At 35.1% G+C, this 23,865-nt stretch overlaps 1 long non-coding RNA gene across 1 annotated transcript in view; it reads left to right on the forward strand.

The window, feature by feature from the left end:
* The window catches only part of LOC135274806 (uncharacterized), a 51,618-nt gene that overhangs the window by 3,126 nt on the left and 24,627 nt on the right, over positions 1-23,865 (forward strand). The window lies entirely within an intron of this gene.

Raw genomic sequence — 23,865 nt, forward strand, 5'->3', positions numbered from 1 at the left:
CTATGGGTCTTAGTAGACAAATGAACCACTGGGAAGCAACATATTACCGGATACCTTGAGGATATTGCACATTTGATTCCGGACCACAGCAATAAAGCAAATATAGCAATAAATTTGCTCCCAAAGTCCTCTTCATCTTGATATTTTGACTTCCTCCCCTAAATTGCAAATGTGCTTAATAACATCTATAATAGTGAATCACCCCAGAATATATTTGAATCACTTTTCCCAGAGTCACATGTTATTTGGTTTTCCCATGAATAGAAGAGTTATGTTTACACTACACTGTAGTTTATTAATTTTAAGTGTGCAATAGAACTATGTTTTTAAAAGTACGTATCTTTAAAATACCCTTTTCTTAAAAAATGCTAAGCTAATAATCATCCGAGCCTTTAGCAAGCTGTAAATTTTTACTGGTGGAGGATCTTCCCTAGGCATTGATGGCTGATAACTGATCAGAATGGCAGTTACCTAAAGCTGTGGTGGCTGTGGCAATTTCTTAAAATAAGATTACAATAAAGTTTACACCATCGATAGACTCTTTCTTTCCCAAAAGATTTTCCGTTATATGCAATGCTGTTTAATAGCATTTTACTCACAGAACTTCTTTTAAAATTGGAGACAATCCTCTCAAACCCTACCACTGTTTTATCAACTATGTTTATGTAACGCTCTAAAGCCATTGTCATTTCAAAAGTGTTCACAATATTTTCACCAAGAATAGATTACATAACAAGAAACCATTTTCTTTGCTTATCTATAAGAAGCAATTCCTCATCTTTTCAAGTTTTATCATGAGATTGCAACAATTCAGTCACATCTTCAGGTTCCACTAATTCTATTTCTCTTTCTATTTCTACCACATCTGCAGTTAATTCCTATTCTGAAGTTGTGAACCCCTCGAAGTCATCCATGAGGGTTGGAATCAATGTCTTCCCAAACTCCTATTCATCTTGATATTTTGACTGCCTCCCCTAAATGGCAAGTGTGCTTAATAACATCTATAGTAGTGAATCACTCAATATTTTTGACTCACTTTTCCCAGATTCATCATAGGAATCAATGTCCCTGGCAGCTATGGCCTTATGAAAGGTATTTCTTAAGTAATAACATTGAAAATTGGAATTACTCCTTGATCCATGGGCTGCAGATAGATGCTGTATTCTCACGTATGAAAAAACCACTCATTTCATTGTACCTCTATCTTTATCTGAGCTTCTGGATGAACAGATGCATTATCAATGGGCAGTAATATTTTGAAAGAAATTTTTTTCCTGAGCAGTAGGTCTCAACAGTCAGCTTAAAATATTCAATAAACCATGCTATAGACAGGTGTGCTGTCAGCCAGGCTTTGTTTTTCCATATATAGAGCATAGGCAGAGTAGATATCATAATTCTTAAAGGCCCTAGAATTTTAAGAATGGCAAATGAACACTAACTTCAACTTAAAGTCACTGGCTGCATTGTCCCCTAACAAGAGAGTCAGCCTATTCTTTGAAGTTTTGGAGCCAGGCACTGACTTCTTCTCTCTTGCTTTAAAAGCCCTAGATGGCATGTTCTTGCAATATAAGACTGTTTCATCTGCATGAAAAAAATCTGTTGTTTTAGTGTAGTCACGCTTATCTATGATCTTAGCTAGATATTCCGGATAATTTACTGCTTCACCTTGCACTTTTATGTTATGGAAACAGCTTCTTTCCCTAAACCTTAACCAATCTCTGCCAGCTTCTAATTTTTCTTCTGCAGCTTTCTCTCCTCTCTCAGCCTTCAGAGAGTTGAAGAGGATGAGAGCCTTGCTCTGAATTAGGCTTTGGCTTGAGGGAATCTTGTGGCTGATTTTATCTTCTATCCAGACCACTAAATCTTTCTCTGTATCAGCCATGAGGCTGTTTCCCTTTCTTATCATTTGTGTACTTGCTAGAGTAGAACTTTAAATTTTTTTCAAAACTTTTCCTTTTGCATTCAAAATGTGGCTAACTGTGTGTGGTGCAGGAGGCCTAGCTTTCAGCCTCTCAGCTTTCAACGGTCTTCCTCACTGAGATTAATCATTTCTAGCTTTTAATTTAAAGTAAGAAACATCGAACTGTTCTTTCCACTTGAACACTTAGAAGCCATTGTAGGGCTTCTAACTGACCTAATATCAATATTGTTGTCTCAGGGAAGAGGGAAGCCCAAGGAAAGAGAGGAAGACTGGAGAATGGTCAGTGGAGCAGTCAGAACACAAGCATTTATTACCTAAGTTTACTGTCTTCTATGAGTGCAGTCCATGACACCTCAAAACAATTACAATAGTACCATTAAAGATCACTGATGGTGAATCACCATAACAGCATAACATATGACAGTAATGATAATACAATAATAATGAAGAACTTTGAAATATTGTGAGAATTTCCAAAATGTGACACAGAGAGAGAACGCGAGCACATGCTATTGGAAACGTGGTACTGTAGACTGGCTCAGTGCGAGATTGCCACAAACCTTCAACTTGTAAAAATCACACTATCTGCAAAGCATAATACAGCAAAGTACAATGAAATAAGGTTTGACTGCACTGCAGTAAAATGAAGTATGAATGTACTGGTTAAAACAACACTGTGGCATATTTACCTCTCCCTGGAGCACTATTCTCCCTCATTGAGTAGGACGGATTCTGTCTTCTTACACAGATTCCAACTCAGATGTCAACTTACCCGTGAAGAGCCTTTCCTGACTCCCAGATCTAAAGTAGCCAGGCAGGCACTCTCTTATCACCCCACCCTATACTAGTTCTCTGCATTTTTCACACCCAGTATTTTCTTATTCTTGTTGATTTGTTATTGGGTTTCTATGCCCAAAAGGATATAACTTCGCTAAGACATGTCTGATTCACTGTTATATTCCCAGGCCCCAGATGTTCAAAGAACACTTGTTGAACAAATCACAGTTGAAAGTAGCTACTGTACAAATACAGAGCATTTATCTGACCACCTACATAAAATGATTTCAGTGATGTTGACTGTAGTCTTCTACCTTCCTTTATCTAATTTATAGATATAGTAACCCTGCAATTAAAACATAAATGTAAGAAAAAATATTCTTTGTTAAAATTTAGCCATCCCATTCAATGGCCTACATTTTACACTGTAGCAATCATTTATACTTTTATGTGGATAAGGTTAACAGTTATACATCTGAACATTGTTTGATAAGCTACGGATGAGAAATGTAGAAAAACTGAAGATACTAAGTGACAGAAAATAAGGAAAAGAAAAACTGGGGCTTTAAGACTTACCTGATGACTTCAAAGTTTGTCCCAGCTTCTGTCCTGAGTAGGACTTTTGCATTAACAAGTGAGCCTGATGGAGGCTTAATGTTTCTAAGAAACAGTCTTCAAGTACTGACAGAAGATGGCCATCTGTTCTTCTGATTGCTGAGCCAGAACAAAGGGAAAAGAATAAAATGCAGTACAGAGGGTTTAGATTAGATCTGAGGAAGGATATCTGCACAAAGTGAGTTGTTATACAATAAAATAAGTTTCAGGAGAAAAATAGTTTTAAACTCTCTCAATATGGAACTCTTCAGAACTAATTCAGATTTGTATCCATAAAGGAGGTTTAAGAAGAAATTTTCTTTCTGAAGCCAGGAAAGCAAATTTTGTTCCTTTATTCTTGGAAGTGTTATCAATTTTATATGGTGAATGAAGATATTTGAAAGACCTTAACCAATTAGAAATTCTGGGTGGAAATTGCAGAATGACACATGTGATGTATGCAAGCCTGTCATTATATGTTGTAGCAGATTGGAGACCCCCAAAAATCAACCTGAGTACATTAAGCTGCTTTCTTCAATTTACTTGTATCAGAGATCTTCTATTGTACGGCATAGAGTTGCCTGACTGTGGGATTTTAAGTGGCCTGCAAGGAAAATGTCAAGAGAGGGCCTGAAATAATAGAGAAAAGTATCAGTGATGTATTTTTCACTTTTCCAATATTGTTCTTACAGGATTCTTTCCTTCTTTAAGCCCTCTTTTTTTGAATGTCTAATAAACCTTCAACCCCTAGAAGTGCCCATAATCCTAAATTTGTTTTCTCCTCTACTAATTTCCTCATTTACTCTACTCCCAATCCAAAGCAGTGCTCCAAAGAATGATTTCAGGTTTCTAAGGACCCCAAGAGCAAAGGTCTACTCATTTTGGTTTTGGAGCACTGGAAGTTTTGTTTTGTTTTAGTGTTGTATTTTCTTTTCTAAAAGAATTTTAGAAAGTGGATATTTGCATATTCCATGCCACCAACATGACAACCTGTGACCAGGTACTTAAGCTACATTTGAACACACTCTAAGTGACTGAAGGTCAAATGATGCCCAGTATGCATTCTGAATGACACTGAGTTATCAAAAAGCTTGCAGTTGTAGAAACATACTGACCAGAGAAAACCCTCCCTGACAGACAGCAAAGGCTAGTCTTTGAATGGCTCATTGACTACAGACTATTTCATGATGATTCATTATCAGTGCACATAAGGATAAATATGTTCTAGAGAACTTCTCATGTAATTTTTGATCAATTGTATTACTATATTTTATGTTGTGTACATATTCTTAAATCGATTGGCCCATGAAAATAACAGAATGGTAGTTTAAAAAAAACTGTTTAAAAGGAGAAATAATTATAATGCTGAAGAATTAAATTATAGCCCCTTGTGCTCAAAAGCGTAAAAATTAAGTTGACAGCAAGTGACACAGTAAATAAAGACATACATTTGTTACTTTTAAATATAACAGGAGAAATATAGTTTAAATAAAAATTCTGTCTCGTTTTAAATGTTTCTCACTTGAATTTTATGTGTCTATAGCTTTGTTTGAACTTAATTAAACATTAGATATAATTTTATAGTTGTATAAAATGTAAACATTTTATTATGTTTGTACAACATTTAGGAAACTTTATATTAAATATAATTTGAGTCAACTATGAAGATCAAATGGGTGTTTGTTTTGTTTTCCTTTAAAAGCTGGTGGTATATTATATCAGATAAAGAAATGTTAGAACAGCCTAGTTCTATGTGTGTTAAAAGGAAAGGGACTTCATTTTTTTAATAAAATAACTACACTAACTTTCCAATTAGTTGCCATCATTTTAAGAGAAGCCCTGGTAATCCAAACAAATCTTCATTTGGATTTTGTGCCTTCATAGGCACCCTATGTGAAACCTAACTCGGGGCTGTCACCAACTAGAATAGACTTCCCCTTACTTCATCCCACACATACTGAAAGAATGCTGTTGATAGATCATATTCACGAGTTTGATGATACTGAGAGAGAGCTATATTGAAAAGAGTATACATAAGAACCACCAGGATACTTGGGAAGAAATGCAAATTTAATTTGTTTGGGTTAATTCCAAAACTGTATTTTCTCCCTAACATCCAAGGTAATACTGATTCAAGGAGGCCAGAGTCCACTCTTAGAGAAACATGCCTTACTATGCTGTCAAAGAAATAAGACAATGGGTACTTTAGGTTTCATGTGACTGTGTATAAGTGACCATATAAGTGGAATAGATCCAGAATTACAACTGGAAGAATATTCAAAGCTACTGTGTTACTGAATGTCAGTCAGTGGTTATCACTGTTTAGAGAGTTTTTTAAACTACAGAAGAAGTGTAGACATATCTGTCTATTTTGTGCCAAAGTGTTAATTAAGCATCTTCATTTTATGGTACTAGAAACCTCATCATCTAAGGAATCAGGAAACTAGATTCTTGAGACTTATTAATGGAGATCATATCCCAACTACTCTACTTATAGCTGGGTGACTATACACTAGTCACTTAATTTCTTAGTGCCTCAGTTTATTCACCTATAAAATGGGAATGCAAATATGGGGATAATGAAGAAGTTAAATGAAATAATCTGTGAAACTAGAACCATGCCCAGCCACATAATAAGAATCCAGTAGATATTAGCTGCTCTTATTATTATCATATAATATCATGTTTATTGTTGCCATTTTCATGACCATTATATAAATAACAGAAATTCACACATATATATTAATGATATTAATGACTTCTTTAAGATACTGTGCTAGAAAAGATAATAAAACCCAAGATGTGCTCTGAAATACCTTACAAGCTAATGGAAGAATTTAGATATGTATTTAAGTAAAAATAATAAAATGTAGAGAAAGTAGAAATTAGATGTAAGAGAAATGAAATGCAGAAAGGCTTCAGATAAATGATACATTACTTGTGACCTAAGTAAATAAGAGAGAACCAAGGATGTTCATGCGGGATGAAATATTTGGTCTGAAACTTGTATGACTGAAATATAGAGATAAAGAGGAGCTTTCTAGGTTAAGTGGAGTAACATAACAAATGGATGAGGGTAGGAAACAATTTGGACAATATGGAAAATTGTGGATAATTTACCATATTTAACCAATATGGAGAATCATGCATTAGTTATTTGATGTGCTATAGATGAACAGAAAGGGCAGACTTGGAGCAGGTGGGGCACATGATAGGAATTGCTAAATATCTGCCAAGTTTAGCTTGATTCTAAAGACTATTAAAAGCTAACAAAGGGTTGTAGAAATGGGAGTACTAGGGCAAGACTAGCTTTAAGGTAATTTATAAGGCTCCAAGGCAGTGGTTTTCAAAGTATGGCCCCTGAACGTGCAGCATCGGTGTCACCTGGGAACTTGTTAGAAATGCAAATTTTCAGGTCTCGTCCTAGACCAAGTGGATTAGAACCCTTGGAAGTCCAATTTTCTGTGCTTTATCAAGTACTCCAGGTAATCCCATGCAAGCTCAAATCTGAGAACCACTGCTAATTACAGTAGAGATTGAAAAAGAAAGAAACCAGGAGGTCTGGGATCCACTAAGAATCAAGGAAACCAGTTGATGGGTGATCAATGATACTGAAATCCTATGTGAGAGGGAGTGAGGGTATGAGCCAAATCAATAGAGAGAGGAAAGGAGGTTGAGCCAGTAATACTGCAAAATAATGTTATTTATACAACAAATAATGTTATTATTCTTGGTATCTGTCTTTATCATCATTAATTCTTTTAAATGAGTTATCAAAAGATAATTCTCAGCTCAAACTACACATATTATGTTATTAATCTGAAAATATGGAAGTGGACTAATGGTGCCAACTTCCCGCTTCTACTTTAAATTTTTGAATTTCATTAAAAGAGAAAACAGGGAATATTCTGCAGTACTACCATTAAAATTAGCATAGTGACTACATTTTGTATGAATTTGACAATCTCTGTTACCAGTAAATCTAGAACTACCAATCTTCTCTTGCTAAATCCCAACTCTATTTGGTTTTGCACTGTGATTTTTTAATGGTCTTATTTGTGCATTATTTCAATTTTCATTATATATTGTGCCATTTCGTATTCTCCATGATTATGTTTTCACTGAACAGATGCACTACAGTTTTGCTGCACCAAATTCTATGATCCATAATTAGATGTCAATATGTTTTCTTTATGAACTAAATACATTTTTAGTTACTTGGACATTAATTAAAATCACATGCTGGATTGTTACATCCTTTCAACACATTTTTTAGGAAATATTTTTGGTTTACTTGAATGCTTTAAAACATTCAATTTTATACTATAAAACTCTTCTTCCCATAAGAACAGTTACTGTAGCTAATATATAAATATTAATTATAGAGTTATACCACAGAAGCCATTAATGAAATATACCCATTCACACACAAAACAAATGATACTTGATGAATTAGGAAAAAGAGTACTTTTTTTTTTATTTTGCTTTTTAAACACGTCATTATTTGTATTTATTTTTATGGTAATTCTAGGAAAAATAAATAAAACAAAATTTTACAATAATGGCAAACAATGACCAATATGGAACTACAATGGGAATAGAAGCAAATTTTAAAATTCACCTACAGACCAAAAAAGAAAGGATGAAAAGATAATACAGAGCTCATACTCTTTATTCATGTTATATTATACCATTATGGACATTTTTAACTCCATAAATTTGAATAAAAGATGTGCTCCTCTGATGGGAAAACAGAACAGGTTTTCCCAAGGATGAAGAGAACATTTCTAACCTCTGACAAAATGTTGAAAAATCTTTTCCCACAGAGTTGCTCCACGTATTCCAGACATTCCCATCCTTTTTTATTTTTATTTTTTTGAGACAGAGTCTAACTCTGTCACCCAGGCTGGAGTGCAGTGGCACAATCTTGGCTCATTGCAACCTCTGCCTTCCAGTTTCAAGCGATACTCCTGCCTCAGCCTCCCAAGTAGCTGGGATTACAGGTGCATGCCACCATGCCCAGTTAATTTTTGTATTTTTAGTAGAGACAGGGTTTCACCATCTTGGCCAGGCTGGTCTTGAACTCCTGACCTCATGATCCGCCCACCTCAGCCTCCCACAGTGCTGGGATTAGAGGCATGAGCCACTGCACCCAGCCCCCCATTTTTATATTATAAATGGTGCGAGGTTAGAGCAGATAGTGAGATATTTATACAAGGAAATTATTCTGGCATGTCTGTGTCATTTTATCTCTGTTACTCTAAAGTTTCTTCATTTAAAGTTACATGCAGCTCATGTGAAAATTCAACAGGTACGAAACTTCCTTCAATAGAAGATATAGGGTTTCCTAACGCTCATCCAGTTCTGGCTCCAATATACAGGGATATAAAGCTGTAGCTTTATGGAAATTTGTTTATCTGAAATAACTCCTCCCCTTGAAGTTTCTATTGATTTGTTCCAGGGTGTATAATATATAGCAAGGTGATATTTACTTGGTTATCTGTGAAATATCCTGAACTACTTATATCTACATAAAGTGGTAAAGGGAAGATTAGTGGGTTCCAATACCTTAGCATTTTAAATAGTGAGGTGGTATTTTGGAGAATATGCTACAAGAATTGGGTCTATGAAACATATAGTCACATTTTATTAGTGATATTTATGTGCATGCTTAATAATAAGTTCAGAAGCTGAGAAAATTAATTGTGACTTGAAAGTTCCAGGAGGGAGCAGCAAGAAGTTCTTTCCTGTTGAAGAGAGATTATTAAGATAAATAAAGATATTTATCTTACTTGCTGAACAGTTTCCATGTTGACACAGAAGAACTCATCCATGTTAGGAATGCAGAATGTCATACTCCATCCCAGACCTACTGAATCAGCAGGTGTAGTTTGACAAGATCTTCCAGGTGTTTCATATTATACACTGAAAATTGAACACTATTTCTTTGAGAATTTCAGTAAGTCATAATGAAGTGTTCATAAATCATATATTCCTCCATATCCAGTGCTACTTAGATATTTGGAATGAGAGATGACTGGATGCAAGAGAATATGGGAACATATGTTTTAAAAAATTAGTGTTCATCTGAAATTCAAATTTAACTGGATGTCCTGATTTTATCCAGCAGCTCTATCTGGGATACACATGCTAACACTATTCCTGCCACTTTAAACATTGCACAATGAAACTCCTTGGGGCCCTCACCAAAACTAACCTTTCCACTGGGAGCAACTCTCATTGGTCTCTGTCCCACACAACTCTCCATAGTCAGGAATCACTAACTCTTTGCATGTCTGTACTGAGAACATCCTGGCTATGAGGAATTACTAAAAAACAATGGTAGCTTTTTTCTCTTCTAAGTTTTATATTGATACTTGCCAGTCGACAAGCAAATACTAAGACTTCCCTTTCTGGAAATATGGAAGACCACTGTCCCACTGAGAAACTTCTGAAAATGCCAGGTATCTTCTTAAATTGATTAATTCAAAATAAAATAAGGAATATTAAAACTAAAATCTAAAATTAAAGTGGGAAATAGCGTGTTAAGAGAATTATTGAAGCTAAGTTTAATCCTGAAAGATTTACTAAACAAAGTAAACCTGCAATGTTTCTAACATGGTCTCCCAGAACTCAAAGAACAAGACACAAAGACTAAGGCCTGCCAGGGTAAGGAATCTAAGAAAAAATCTTTAAAAAGCTGTAACTCCAGAGGTCCAAGCTTTATAAGTAAAAGTGAAGGTGATGACATTACCCTGAGTTTTCATATGTAAAAGCTACTTTTCACATGGACTTGTAGCCTAAATTCACATGGATTGTTACTCTGAAAATCTTACACCAGTTGAATTTACATTTGTTCCAAAGTAGGTAATACACACAGATGCCATACAGAGGCAAATGGAAATTCTCTCTTGAGCACCTACCTTCATTTTGGACTGTAGTATTTCCCACAGATAATATTCAAATTAACATAAGATCAAATTGCATAATCTACTCCCACTCTGCCAAAGAAGACACCAAATGAGAAAACAAGCATAGAATAGCAGAAATGGATTTATCAAAATAAAGCATTAAATAAATACATCCAATATATTTTTAAAATAAAAGTAGCATTAAAATATGAATAGAAATATTAATATGTTATTAAAGGAAATGACCAAACAGATTTTAAAAAGAACCAGGGACAACTTATGGAAATAAAACATATAATTGAAATTTAAAATTCAATGGATAATAATAGATGAGGGATATATAAAAATGGAATTAGTAAACTAATGAGGAATCTAAGAGAAAAATCCTAAAAATATGTGGGTCTCCCAATTGTCTGATCTTTATAGTAAAGGCAAAGTTCATAATATTTATAAACAAAATCCAGCTTCACACGGGTTTGCAGCCTAATTCGCTCAATTGGCATACTGTGAAAAACTCAAGCTAAAATTTGAGTTTACAAAAACATATACAGAAGAAGAATAAATAAACTAAGGTAGAGGCGATATATGAAAAAAAACTGAGCATTTTCTTGTACAAATGAAAGATATCAATCCACATATTCAAAAAGCCTCAAAATTCTCAAGTTAAATAAAAGGAAAGAAATTCTCATTAGACTCACAATAATAAAACTGCAGAACCAAAGACAAAGAAAAAAATCTCACAAGAATTGAAAACCAAATTATTTTCCAATGAGTGAAAGATAGGCTTATAGTTGACTCAGTCAAAGCCAAAATTAAAGTTTACATTCAATGTGAAGAGAAAAATAACTAAGAACAATCAATTTTACCTATAAAGTTAAGAACAAGATGGTTTTTCCAAATAAAGTAAAATAGAATTTATTAGCACACAAGAAATAGAAAAATGTTTTTGACTGGATAAATGTAACTAGAAAAAAATACCTATACCTAACATGATTCTTAACAATGAGATATGAAAATTTGTCCTATAGCATCAGAAACAGGACAATGGTCCCTACTATCATTACTTCTATTCATGATTGTACTAGTTGTCATGGCCAGGAAAACAAAGCAAAAAAATGAAATCAAAGTATGTGCATTGGAAATGAGAAAATAAAAATTTCATTAATCATCAACATATTAGAAAGCCAAGGAAAATCAATAAATATATTATTAGAATTGATTAGAGGACAGTGTAGCAAGCATGTAGGATATAAAGTATCATACAAAAAGTAGTTATGTTTTTATACACCAATCACAAATTTAGAATGTACAAAATTTTTAAAGTGTCATTTAATGTTTCATAGAAATATATGGAGTCTGAGGAACAACTCTAACAAAAATCTGTGAAAAATATATGAAGAAATTTTAAAACTTACTTAAAAATTAAAGAATTAAATTAAATAGCGAGATATGCAATTTGAATCTTAATAAGTTGGAGGATTCTGCATCATAAAGATATTGAATCTCTCTGTCAATAAAATAGTTTCTAATTAGATATTGTTTATGTAGAACTTGACAAGCTCATTAAAAATGAAAAACTAAAAGACTAGGAATTGCTGACCCTTCTAAATAATAAATTGGAGTGTATCACTTACTAGATTTCAAGAATTTTTATTTTAAAATTATTAAAATTATAACAGTATGGCATTATCACAGAGATTGAAAAATAGTCCAAACAAAATAGTATAGAAAAAGCCCACCAATATAAAAAAATCTGATTTATGACAATGGTGACATTTCAGATCAGTGGTAAATGAAATTTTTCATAAAACAGTGCTGGAGCAATTGGTTATCCACATGGAAAAAATACATAAAACTTGATTTTTAACTTATACCTTTCACAGATAATAATCCAATGGCATTAGGAACTAAAGTATGATAAAACTTTTATTAGATAATATACATATTTGTTTTTAAGTGAAAGCAAGTTTATTAGGAAAGTAAAGGAATATATTAGACAGATTAACAAGACAGAATATTAACAAGCTCATTCGGACTTGAACTCAGATCTGGAAAAAGGGGAGCTACTAAACATCTACAGAACTCTCCAACCCAAACCCATAGAATAGACATTCTTGTCACCACCACACGGCACTTATTCTAAAATTGACCACATAATTGGAAATAAAATAGTCCTCAGCAAATGCAAAAGAATGGAAATCATAACAGTCTCTCTGACCACAGTGCAAACAAATTAGAACTCAGGATTAAGAAACTCACTCAAAACCACACAACTACATGGAAACTGAACAACCTGCTCATGAATGGACTACTGGATAAATAATGAAATGAAGGCAGAAATAAAGATATTCTTTGAAACCAATGAGAATGAAGACACAATGTACCAGAATCTCTGGGACACATTTAAAGCAGTGTATACAGGGAAATTTATAGCACTAAATGTCCACAAGAGAAATGAAGAAAGATAAAATCGACACCCTAACATCGTGATTAAAAGAACTAGAGGAGCAAGATCTATAAAAATAATCCATCATATAAACAGAACCAAAGACAAAAAAAAAAATCACATGATTATCTTAATAGATGCAGAAAATGCCTTCAACAAAATTCAACAACGCTTTATGCTAAAAACTCTTAATAAACTAGGTATTGATGGAATGTATTTCAAAATATTAAGAGCTATTTATAACAAATCCACAGCCAATATCATACTGAATGGGCAAAAACTGAAAGCATTCCCTTTAAAAACTGGAACAAAACAAGGATGCCCTCTCTTACCACTCCGATTCAACATAGTATTGGAAGTTCTGGCCAGGGCAATTAGGCAAGAAAAAGCAGTAAAGGAAGGATATTCAATTAGGAAAACAGGAAGTCAAATTGTGTCTATTTGTAGACTACATGATTGCATATTTAGAAGACCCCATCATCTCAGCCCCAAACCTCCTTAAGTTGATAAGCAACTTCAGCAAAGTCTCAGGATACAAAATCAATGTAAAAAAATCACAAGCATTCCAATATACCAAAAACAGATAAACAGAGAGCCAAATCATGAGGGAACTCTCATTTACAATTCCTACAAAGAGAATAAAATACCTAGAAATACAACTAACAGTGGATATGAAGGAACTCTTCAAGGAGAACTACAAACCACTGCCAATAAATGACAGACTGGATAAAGAAAATGTGGCACACATACACCATGGAATACTATGCAGCCATAAAAAAGGATGAGTTCATGTCCTTTGCAAGGACATGAATAAAGCTAGAAACCATCATTCTCAGCAAACTGACACAAGAACAGAAAAACCGAATACCACATGTTCTCATTCATAAATGGGTGTTGAACAATGAGAACACATGGACACAGGGAGGGTAACATCACACACCAGGGACTGTTGGGGTTGGGGGATAGAGGAGGGATAGCAGGGGGTGTGGGGATAGGGGAGGGATAGCGTCAGGAGAAATACCTAATGTAGATGACTAGATGATGGATATAGCAAACCATCATGGCACGTGCATATCTATATAACAAACCTACACTCTCTGCACATGTACCCCAGAATTTAAAGTATAATAATAATTAAAAAGAGAAAGTAAAGGAAAAAAAGAATAATTATTCCATAGGCAGAGCAGCCCCAAGAGCTGCTCGTTGCCCATATTTATGGTTATTTCTTAATTATATGCTAAACAAGGGATGTATTAGTCATACCTCCCCATTTTAGACCATAAAGGTAACTTCCTGATGTTGCCATGGCATTTGTAAACTGTCATGGCACTAGTGGGAGTGTAGCAGTGAGGACCAACAGAGGTCTTTCATCTCCATCTTGGTTTTGAGGGATTTTAGCTGGCTTCTTCACTGTAGCCTATTTTAATCAGCAAGGTCTGTATGACCTGCATCTTGGGCTGGCCTCCTGCCTCATCCCATGACTCAGAATGCCTTAACCTCCTGGGAATGCAGCCCAGTAGGCCTTAGCCCCATTTGACTTGTCCCTTATTCAAGATGAAGTTGCTCTGGTTCAAATGCCTCTGACATTCCCACCCCCCTCCTTTTATAAGAAAACCCTTAATCCTAAGGGTTGTAGAGGGATGAAGATCCATCTTCTATAACTAATTCAGGCTAAATAGGGGGGATAACGTTCCTGCCTAACTAATGGATCTCTTGCATTCAGGATAGAGAAGAGCTCAGTCAGAAAGCATTGGTATGACAAGGACCATTCATAACTCTTGAGTTCCAACTAAAGGATATCTAGAAGATTAATAAGTGTTCAATTTAAGAAAACATTTGATAAGTTTATCCTGCATTTCTACACAAGGAGGACAACAGCAAAATATTCCACAACAGTAAAGTAAAATAAGTAAAACTATCCCAAGTAAAGTAAATGAGAAGGCTTTCTATGAACTGGACAACTGTTGGAACTAAGCAATATGGGATTGCTAGCTGATTCCAATATGCATCCAGAATTAGAATACTGATCTAGATTTTTACATTACCAATCTCTCTTGTTTCTTCTGAGCTGCATTCAGAGATTACTGATTAGTTCACAGGAATAAGCAAGGTCAGGCTAAATTGCAGGAAATACTAAAAAAAAAACTGATGAGACTAGAACCTAAAATGGGTGTACTATAGTCCTTGTAACAATTTTTTCTCTCCAGTTTTCAATTTTCACTAAAGACAAATCATGGTAAGACTGACTTGCTTTATTTTACTTGGCCTGATTATTTGTATTAAGTGAAGCAAGAATAATTGTTTTTTACAGAAACTTTTTAAATTGGCTTTGATGGATCTCAGATGATACTTTTTGTAAAAGGCGAGCCCAGCCATGGGTTTATACTTATGAGTTGAGTAAAGTCCTCTCCTCTTGAGGTCCCAAGATAACTTGGGGCTTCTAGGCCTGTCAGAAAATGACATTCTTTACTTACCACAGGTCAGGAACCTGGCACAGGACTGTGTAGACATATAATGTCAGTTTGCCCAAGGGGCTTTTATTGGTTCTATAAATAAAGTTTGATTCCTTAAAAGAAAGCACACCATTCCAGTGAAAGCCTTGGTAAAACAACCAGTTTCTCCAATTGTGTCTTATTACAAAAGAAAACATTCTTACTGCACTTATGCAAAAAACCATCTAAGTTAAGAATACTTACAATTAGTTTCCAAATTCTGGATAAATCAGGTATCAAGAAACAAATTTTGCCCACAAGAATATACTTTAATTGTTAAAAGTTGTAAATAGCTCAAAAGAAAGTTTCCTTGACTCTGAAAAACAAAACAAAAGATGAAAAACGTTTTAAGCAAAGTCAAAAAAGATTACTTTATTTTCTATTAATTGAGTTCATTCAGTCAACTACTGTACCGCCTGATACTCATGAACATTCCAACTTTTCATAAGTCCTGAAAGTTTTTTCCTCTATGCTAATGTCACAATCTCCAAAGTTATCAGAAACCTGCATTCAAGAACACCTGTCAAAGTCCTATAGCTGATTATAAACCATCTTTTAAAGAAAACAGATAATATGAGAATATTTTTATAAACTCAGTCATAAATGAACTTTTTGATGTAATACAAAAGTTTAAGCCATACAAGCTAACATTAAAAATTGAATCACATTCAATTTTTCTTCTTATCTGAATGGTGTCTATTAAAAATGTTTTCAACATATATAACAAAGGACTAGAATCCAGAATTTCCAAAAAACTTCCACAAATAAATAAGAAAATAGGAGGAAAAATAGGCCAAATAACTGAACAGATGCTTCAGAAACAGGAAATTCAAACAGATAATAAACAAAATAAGTGATAAACTGCATTAGTTTTCAGGGAAATGTAAATTAAAACTACAAGGTAACATTACATACCTACTAAATGTGCAAAGAAATGTAAAAATCTGACAATACCAAGTGTTGGCAAGCATGTAATGCAAACAGAATATTGATTCATGTACACAATGCTTGTAGTATGTAAATTGGTAAACTACTTTGGGAAGCAGCTTGAAGTTATCTGTTATATTTAAATAAGTATATTTCTTATCCACAAATTCAATTTCAGGGTTAAATCCTAAAGAAATATGTACACATACACATCAGGAAATACAATTAAGAACGTTCAAAACTGCACTGTTTAAAACAGCAAGTATTAATTTAAAATATAATATACAACTAAATCAGAATGTGATTATATAATGGAATGCTACAGAGCAATGGAAAAACAATTAATTGCCTGCATCAGTATATCTAAACCCCTGAAACCTAATATTGAGTGAAAAACACTAAGTCATTGAATACGTATGGTATTGTTCCACTTATGGAAAGTTAAAGACAACATGTAAAATCAAGCAATATCAGTTCAATATTTTTAAAATGCAGCTAAAAAATACACAGAGAGGCTGGGCATGGTGGCCAATGCCTGTAATTCCAGGACTTTGGGAGGCGAAGGCAGTAGGATTGCTTGAGACCAGGAATTTGAGACCAGCCTAGGCAATATAGTGAGACTCTTTTCTAAAAAAAAGGTGAAAAATTAGCTGGGCATAATGGTGTGCACCTGCAGTGCCCGCTCCTCAGGAAGCTGACATGAGAGGATTGCTTGAGCCTGGGAGTTTGAAGTTACAGGGAGCCATGATTGCAACACAGTACTCATGTACTGGGCAACAGAACGAGATCCAGCCACTTAAAAACACATACACACACACACACACACACACACACACAGAGAGAGAGAGAGAAATAATAAACACACACACACAAACATGGAAATAATAAACAAGTTCAAAGTAGTGGTTTTCTCTGAGCTACATGTCATGGAATGAATTCAGAAAAAGGAGCACAGATTTCAAAGGAATGATAATGTTCCCTCTTGTAATTATGTGATATGTACATAAGCATTCATTGAATAATGATTATGTGTACATTACCTGTATTTTAAAATTTTCTTAGAATCTCCTCAACATTTTATAAAAAAGCATTAATATAAAGTGAATAGTTTTATTAATCTTCACACATCTTACGCTATTGACTTTGAGAGTAATGTGCAAAATTAGAAGAGAATTAGAAACGACTTAATAATGCATCAATCTGTATTAGGTCAAACATGGGAAAGCATTTAAACAAAATATCTGATGTTAGTCTCTACTTGCGGCTGTCGCTGAATTCTGCTCCTTTACCTGTGCTTAGTAAACAATGAACTAGGGCCCAAAGACTGCATGAAAATGTCCGTAAAATGATTGAATGTTTATTAGCATATATGTTAATCCAACAAATATTTATTAAGCACCTTTACATGGAAGGCAATGTCTAGATATGTGGACTATCCAAAAGACCAGAGGATACTCAGGTCTTCTCCACCTCTCACGTAGAATTTCTAAATAACCTCCTAGTTTCTCTCCCTCTCTTCAGCAAGCCTATTCCCAAACCATCTTCTACGTGGCTATGAGACACAAATTTCTACTACAGAGAGGCTAGCCAAAGTACCCAATTTATGATAAAAGTTTTAAACAAATTTCTCTGATTACTCTTTACTGGCAAGCCACTGATATTTCCCTCTCTGATTCAGAACCCATCAAATTAAATGCCTACCATGGCGAGGGTGGTCATTTGATGAGTGAAGCTTGTCAAGGAGAAGAAAGAGATGAACAGCAGAAGCCCTATATAAAAAGGGCAGCAACCCTATTCCAGCCAATTATTGCCTCACTAGTGTGACTTTTTCTTGAGAAGCATGAACTCTAAATTTTTTATTAAAGTCACCTATGTAAAATAATGCCAATGAATTCATTTTCAAAAACCCAAAAAGACCTACTGACTTACAAAACAAAATACAAACCTCTTGACGTGTCATCCAGGGCTCTTCAAATTCTATTCCCTAATTGATTTCCTTAAGCCTCTTTCCACATTCTATGTTCTGCATTCACCCTTCTTGAATACGCCATGTTCTTTGACAGTTCCAAGATGGGTGCACATTTAGATTGTAGGTCAATCTCTGCTCCAGGTCTACTCACCTCCAAGGACTGTACTCAAAACCACCTCCACTCAGAATTTAACACCTACAGGTCAACGTGAGCCAGGGTTTACTATATCTGTCTCCTTTTCTTTGTTCATATACATACAGGCTGTCCCTGACTTTCATATTTTCAGCTTCTGAACAGCCAACACTTTCATGCATTATACATCGACACTCCAAAGTGCCTTTTGTATGCCAAATCCAGACTTTCGTACATCAGCAGATCAACGAACATTTTGCACTAATGTGTGGTGGCACTGCCTGACAGCCAAGAGTTCTGTTTGGGCAGTCATGCCATCTTTGTCTGTAAGAGCAGGCTTTATATAATTATTTGAATATTTTTTGCTCTTTGCCCTTATTATTTTGCCAAAATGCATTGAAAATGAACATTGAAAATGCTGATAATAGTGATAAAAATCATAGGTCTCATAAGCTTAATACACTTGAAATAAAGATGAAATCATTAGGCATTCCCATTAGGGTACATCTTTAACCCCAATCAGGCTCTTATTAGATTTAAACCCAGTCAACTGTGGTTCAATTATGAAAGAAAAGAAAAATAAGACTGAAGGCTCTGTATAAAATTCTGGAAATAAATTTGTTGAAGATGGTGTGTAAATGGCAAGGTATAATTAGAGATTATATCATATATTTTAGCTCTCAAGAGAGAAAGAAAACTCTATACAGCGTGTAAGTCTACTTTTTTCTTACTTTACATCATGACTCCTATATGGTTAAGAGCTGCATTATGTATGAAATCAATGGTTATTTGGTGAGCTCTTTCACTGGGAATCAGTGCTTTTTTACTATATCCTTTACCTTTGAATACCTTTGATTCACTTTTGCCCTTGCTGTTTACCAGCTTTCACACCATCCAGGGATGCTAAGGAATCTAGTCTGCTCATCCTCCACTTAATAGCCACGATTCCAAGGTGGAGGCTGCAGTATATCTTCTGCCACCAACAGAATTGGGATGATCAAGTTAATGTAAACATTGCACATGCCTTGTGAAGCAAACAGACGGAACCTCAGGTTTTGGGGAGTGAGAGAGAGCATTCTAACAATTTCTGGGTATCTAACTATATGCCAAATAATATGTATATGTCAATCATTCATCCTCATAAGTACTTGTGCTTTTGAAAGAACCATTGAACAAATGAGGAAAATGAACTCAGAGTTTAAGTAACTGACCCAAGGTCACACACATACATGTGAGTAGCCAACCTATTATTTAAAACCAAGTGTGTCTGAATCCAAAGTGTATACACTTTCAAAAAACACGATGCCTTCAGTGTGTTCAGTGTTACAAATACTGGTCAAGGATGTTGTCAAATGATTGATAGCTATATGTTCTGCTGGTCCATCATTTATACTTATCCCTCTGTCTATAATAATTTAACCTCTTTTTCAGGAAGTTCTAATGCATTCATCATTACTCAAAAGGTTCACTTTAAAAAGAGCTACAAAGAAGCATCTTGTTCTTCACCCAATGAGTGGTGAATTTTTAAAAGATGTTACATGTTTTATATATTTCACTTAGAGCCAGTTTTCTGAAATGAATTTCTTTTGTTCTCAAAAGTGAACTTTTTCTGTGTACATCGTCTCACAGTTCTTCCACTCAAAAGAGATTTTGAAATTTCTATAAAGCAATATACATGAAAGTAATGAAGAGTGTATAAAATACAAGGAAAATTAAACGTAAATTTTCTGCTCATAATGGTATACCGTGTGATGCCATGTGATCACAGCAATTTCAAACAGTTTTTACTCTATAACAGTGTGCTCAATACAGAAATGAATAACTAGGCAGTATTCTTGTGGATGTCTTTCTCCCTTGCCTCAATGTATCACTATCCTTTTCTTCCTTAAGATATTGCAATTACTGCCTACAAATCTAACAAATCTGTGGGTCGTAAAGATATCCAATATCCACCTACCTAAGCCAATTAGCTTGTTTTCCTTGATCTCTATATAGCATTTAATATGTGCATGGTTCCACTTTATTCCTATTATGTACTCTGGCTGCTCTAAAATGAACAACTTTCAAAGGATGTGAAGACTCTGCTCTCTGGCCACAATCATTTACCTGTCCATCTGTATCTACTTCTATCGCTGAATCCTTATTGTAGCCACTGCTGGTGCCCCTCTCAGATATTCAGGGATCCTTTTTACCTGCTGCTATAGGTGCTGTTGCTCACAGCTCGTAAGCTCATGTTTCAACCTTTTCAGAGAGATAATCCCACAGGATCTTTTAATCCCTTCACTGGAGGTGCCTGAGAGAAATACCTCACCATAGGTGACCCTGACCCAATGAGTAACTAACGCAGAATAAAAAAAGCCCCGCTCCTCAAGGCAGGACAGACTCTGTGAAAAAAACTTACGCTCCAGTGCTTCACTGTGGGCTCAAACTAAGGTTTGACACCTGAAATCAAGTCTTTACTTAGCTTTGTTCTTTTCCCTATCCTCCTTCCTCCCTCATGTATAGATTTATCCTAAGCATATACTATCTGTTTTAGTCCATTTTGTGCTGCTGTAACAGAATACCATAGACTGGGTAATTAATGAAAAACATAAATTTATTTGTTCACAGTTCTGGAGACAAAGAAATCCAAGATTATGATGCCAACAGGCTTGGTGTCTGATAAGGGCCCAGTCTCTGCTTTCAAGATGGCACGTTGAAGGCTGCATCCTTGTGAGGGCAGGAACACTATTCCTCACATGGCAGAAAAGTAGAAGAGAGTCAAGAGAAAAGCAAAAGAAGGCTAAATTTGCCCTTTTATCATGGCAATAATTCTATTCATAAGAGCAAAGCCTTCGTGGCTTGATCATCTCTTGTGGCCCCATCTTTTAATACTGTTACAATGCCAATTAAATTTCAACCTGACTCATGGAGGGGACAAACATTTAAACTATAGCACTGTCTTTTCTGGTTTTAGGCATTGTCTTAATTGAGGCTCTATTTCTAGGAAACCTGATCCAAGAAAATGCCTAAAACCGAAACCAAGAGTATGTGGCACTTTTTAATTTTTTCCTGGAATCAATGGTCATAACCCAGTTTGCTGTTTGTATGATTCTAAAATTCTGGATTGTGGAATTCTCCTTCTAAAATCTGCTACTTGTTTTCTGCATCCAATTGGAGCTTAAAATAGATATTAAACCCATCCTGGTAATTTCAGAATCATTCATTCCCTGTCCATCCCGTCACTTCTCGGCTAAGTTTCCAGTCTTCCCAGTACTCTACTAGAGTAAAAGGAAACCTGGTGCTATTGCCACAGTGGGAATTAGGGCCTGTGACTTGTGAACCTATAGGTGCTATGGATTTATGAGCAATTAAAGAGACCATCTCTGAAGGAAAGAAGGCTCAGGACCAAAGAAACAACTTGAATAAGTCAATCCCAAAAAGGTAATAATAAATTCCAAAGCAAAGAGCTGATGATGGAATCAAGAGATGGATCGTGAAAATGTGGGAGGTGAATTGAAAGCTAAGCTTGGTACAGATTCAGTAAACACTGTCATATAGCACATACATACACCCATGAGCTAGGGGTATGGAGTGACCTTTAACAACTAAGCTATTCTTCACCTTTCTAGATGCTGAAACTCTATCTACTTTATTGCAGATCAATTTACTTATTCTCTTCTGACTTTCAGAAGGCAGTTTTAAAGACTATTCACTGCTTGACGATTCCTTTGTCATTAACTTTACAGTCTGTGACCAGTGCCCCTCCTCACCTTAGCTGCTAAAGTTAAGACTCTTTCACCACTTCTATTCAACGCAGTACTGGAAGCCCTATCCAGAGCAATCAGACAAAGACTGGTAAAGAGGAAGTCAAACTGTCACTGTTTGCTGATGATACGGTCGTATACCTATAAAACGCTTAAAACTCATTCAAAAATCTCCTAGAACTGGTAAATGAATCAGCAAAGTTTCAGGATACAAAATTAGTGTACATAAATCAGTAGCTCTGCTATACACTAACAGCAACCAAGCTGAGAATCAAATCAAGAACTCAACCCCTTTCAAAAACTGCAAAAACAATTAGCTACTTAGGAATATACCTAATTAAGGATGTGAAAGGCATCTACAAGGAAAACTATAAAACACTGCTGAAAGAAATCATACATGACACAAACAAATGGAAACACAGCCCATGCTCATGGATGGGTAGAATCAACATTATGAAAATGACCATACTGCCAAAAGCAATCTACAAATCAAATTCAATGCAATTCACATCAAAATATCACGATGATTCTTCACAGAACCAGATAAAACAACCCTAAAATTCACATAAACCAAAAAAGAGGCTTCAGAGCCAAAGCAAGACTAAGCAAAAAGAACAAATCTGGAGGCATCACATTATCCAACTTCAGACTATGCTATAAGGCCATAGTCACCAAAACAGCATGGTGCTGGTATAAAAATAGGCATATAGATCAATGGAATAGAGTAGAGAACCCAGAAATAAAGCCAAATACTCATGGCCAACTTATCTTTGACAAAGAAAACAAAAACAAAGAGTGGAAAGGACACACTATTCAACAAATGGTGCTGGAATAATTAGCAAGCCACACATAGAAGAATGAAACTGGATCTTCACCTCTCACCTTATACAAAAATCAACTCAAGATGGATCAAAGACTTAAATCTAAGACCTGAAACCATAAAGATTCTAGAAGATAACATTGAAAAAAACCCTCTAGAAATTGGGTTAGGCAAAAAAATTCATGGCAAAGAACCCAAAAGTAAATGTAACAAAAACAAAGATAAACAGATGAGACTTAATTAAACTAAAAAGCTTCTGCACAGCAAAATAGTCAGCAGAGTAAACAGACCACCCACAGAGTAGGAGAAAATCTTCACAATCTATACATCTGAGAGGACTTATATCCAGAATCTACAAAGAACTCAAACAAATCAGCAAGAAAAGAAAAAGAAAAAAACAATCCCATCAAAAAGTAGGCAAAAGATATGAATAGACAATCCTCAAAAGAAGACACACAAATGGCCAACAAGGAAAAATGTTCAGCATCACTAATTATCAGAGAAATACAAATCAAAACCACAATATGATAGTATTTCACTCCTATAAGAATGGGCATAATCAAAAAATTAAAAAATGATAGCTGTTGGTGGGGATGCAGTAAAAGGGAACATTTTTACACTGTTGGTGGGAATGCAAACTAGTACAACCACTGTGGAAAACAGTGTGGAGATTCCCTAAAAAACTGAAAATAGATATACCTTTTAATCCAGTAATCCCACCAGTAGTTATCTACCCAGAGGAAAAGAAGTCATTATACAGAAAAGATACTTGTTCATGTATGTTTATAGCTGCACAATTTGCAACTGCAAAAATATGGAACTAGCCCAAATGCCCATCAATCAATGAGTGGATAAAGAAAATGTGGGATACATATACAATGGAATACTACTCAGCCATAAAAAGAAATGAAATAATGGCATTCACAGCAACCTGGATGGAAATGGATACTATTATTCTAAGTGAAGTAACTCAGGAGTGGAAAAACCAAACATCACATGTTATATTCTCACTCATATGTGGGAGTTAAGCTATGAGGGTGCAAAGGCATAAGAATGATACACTGGACTTTGGGGACTCGAAGGAAAAGGTAGGGGTGGCGAGGGTTCAAAGACTACACATTGGGTACAG

The sequence above is a fragment of the Aotus nancymaae genome, unplaced genomic scaffold, assembly GCF_030222135.1.
Source record: "Aotus nancymaae isolate 86718 unplaced genomic scaffold, 86718_ANA_hifiasm-v0.15.2.pri h1tg000014l, whole genome shotgun sequence".
NCBI classification, from domain to species: domain Eukaryota; kingdom Metazoa; phylum Chordata; class Mammalia; order Primates; family Aotidae; genus Aotus; species Aotus nancymaae.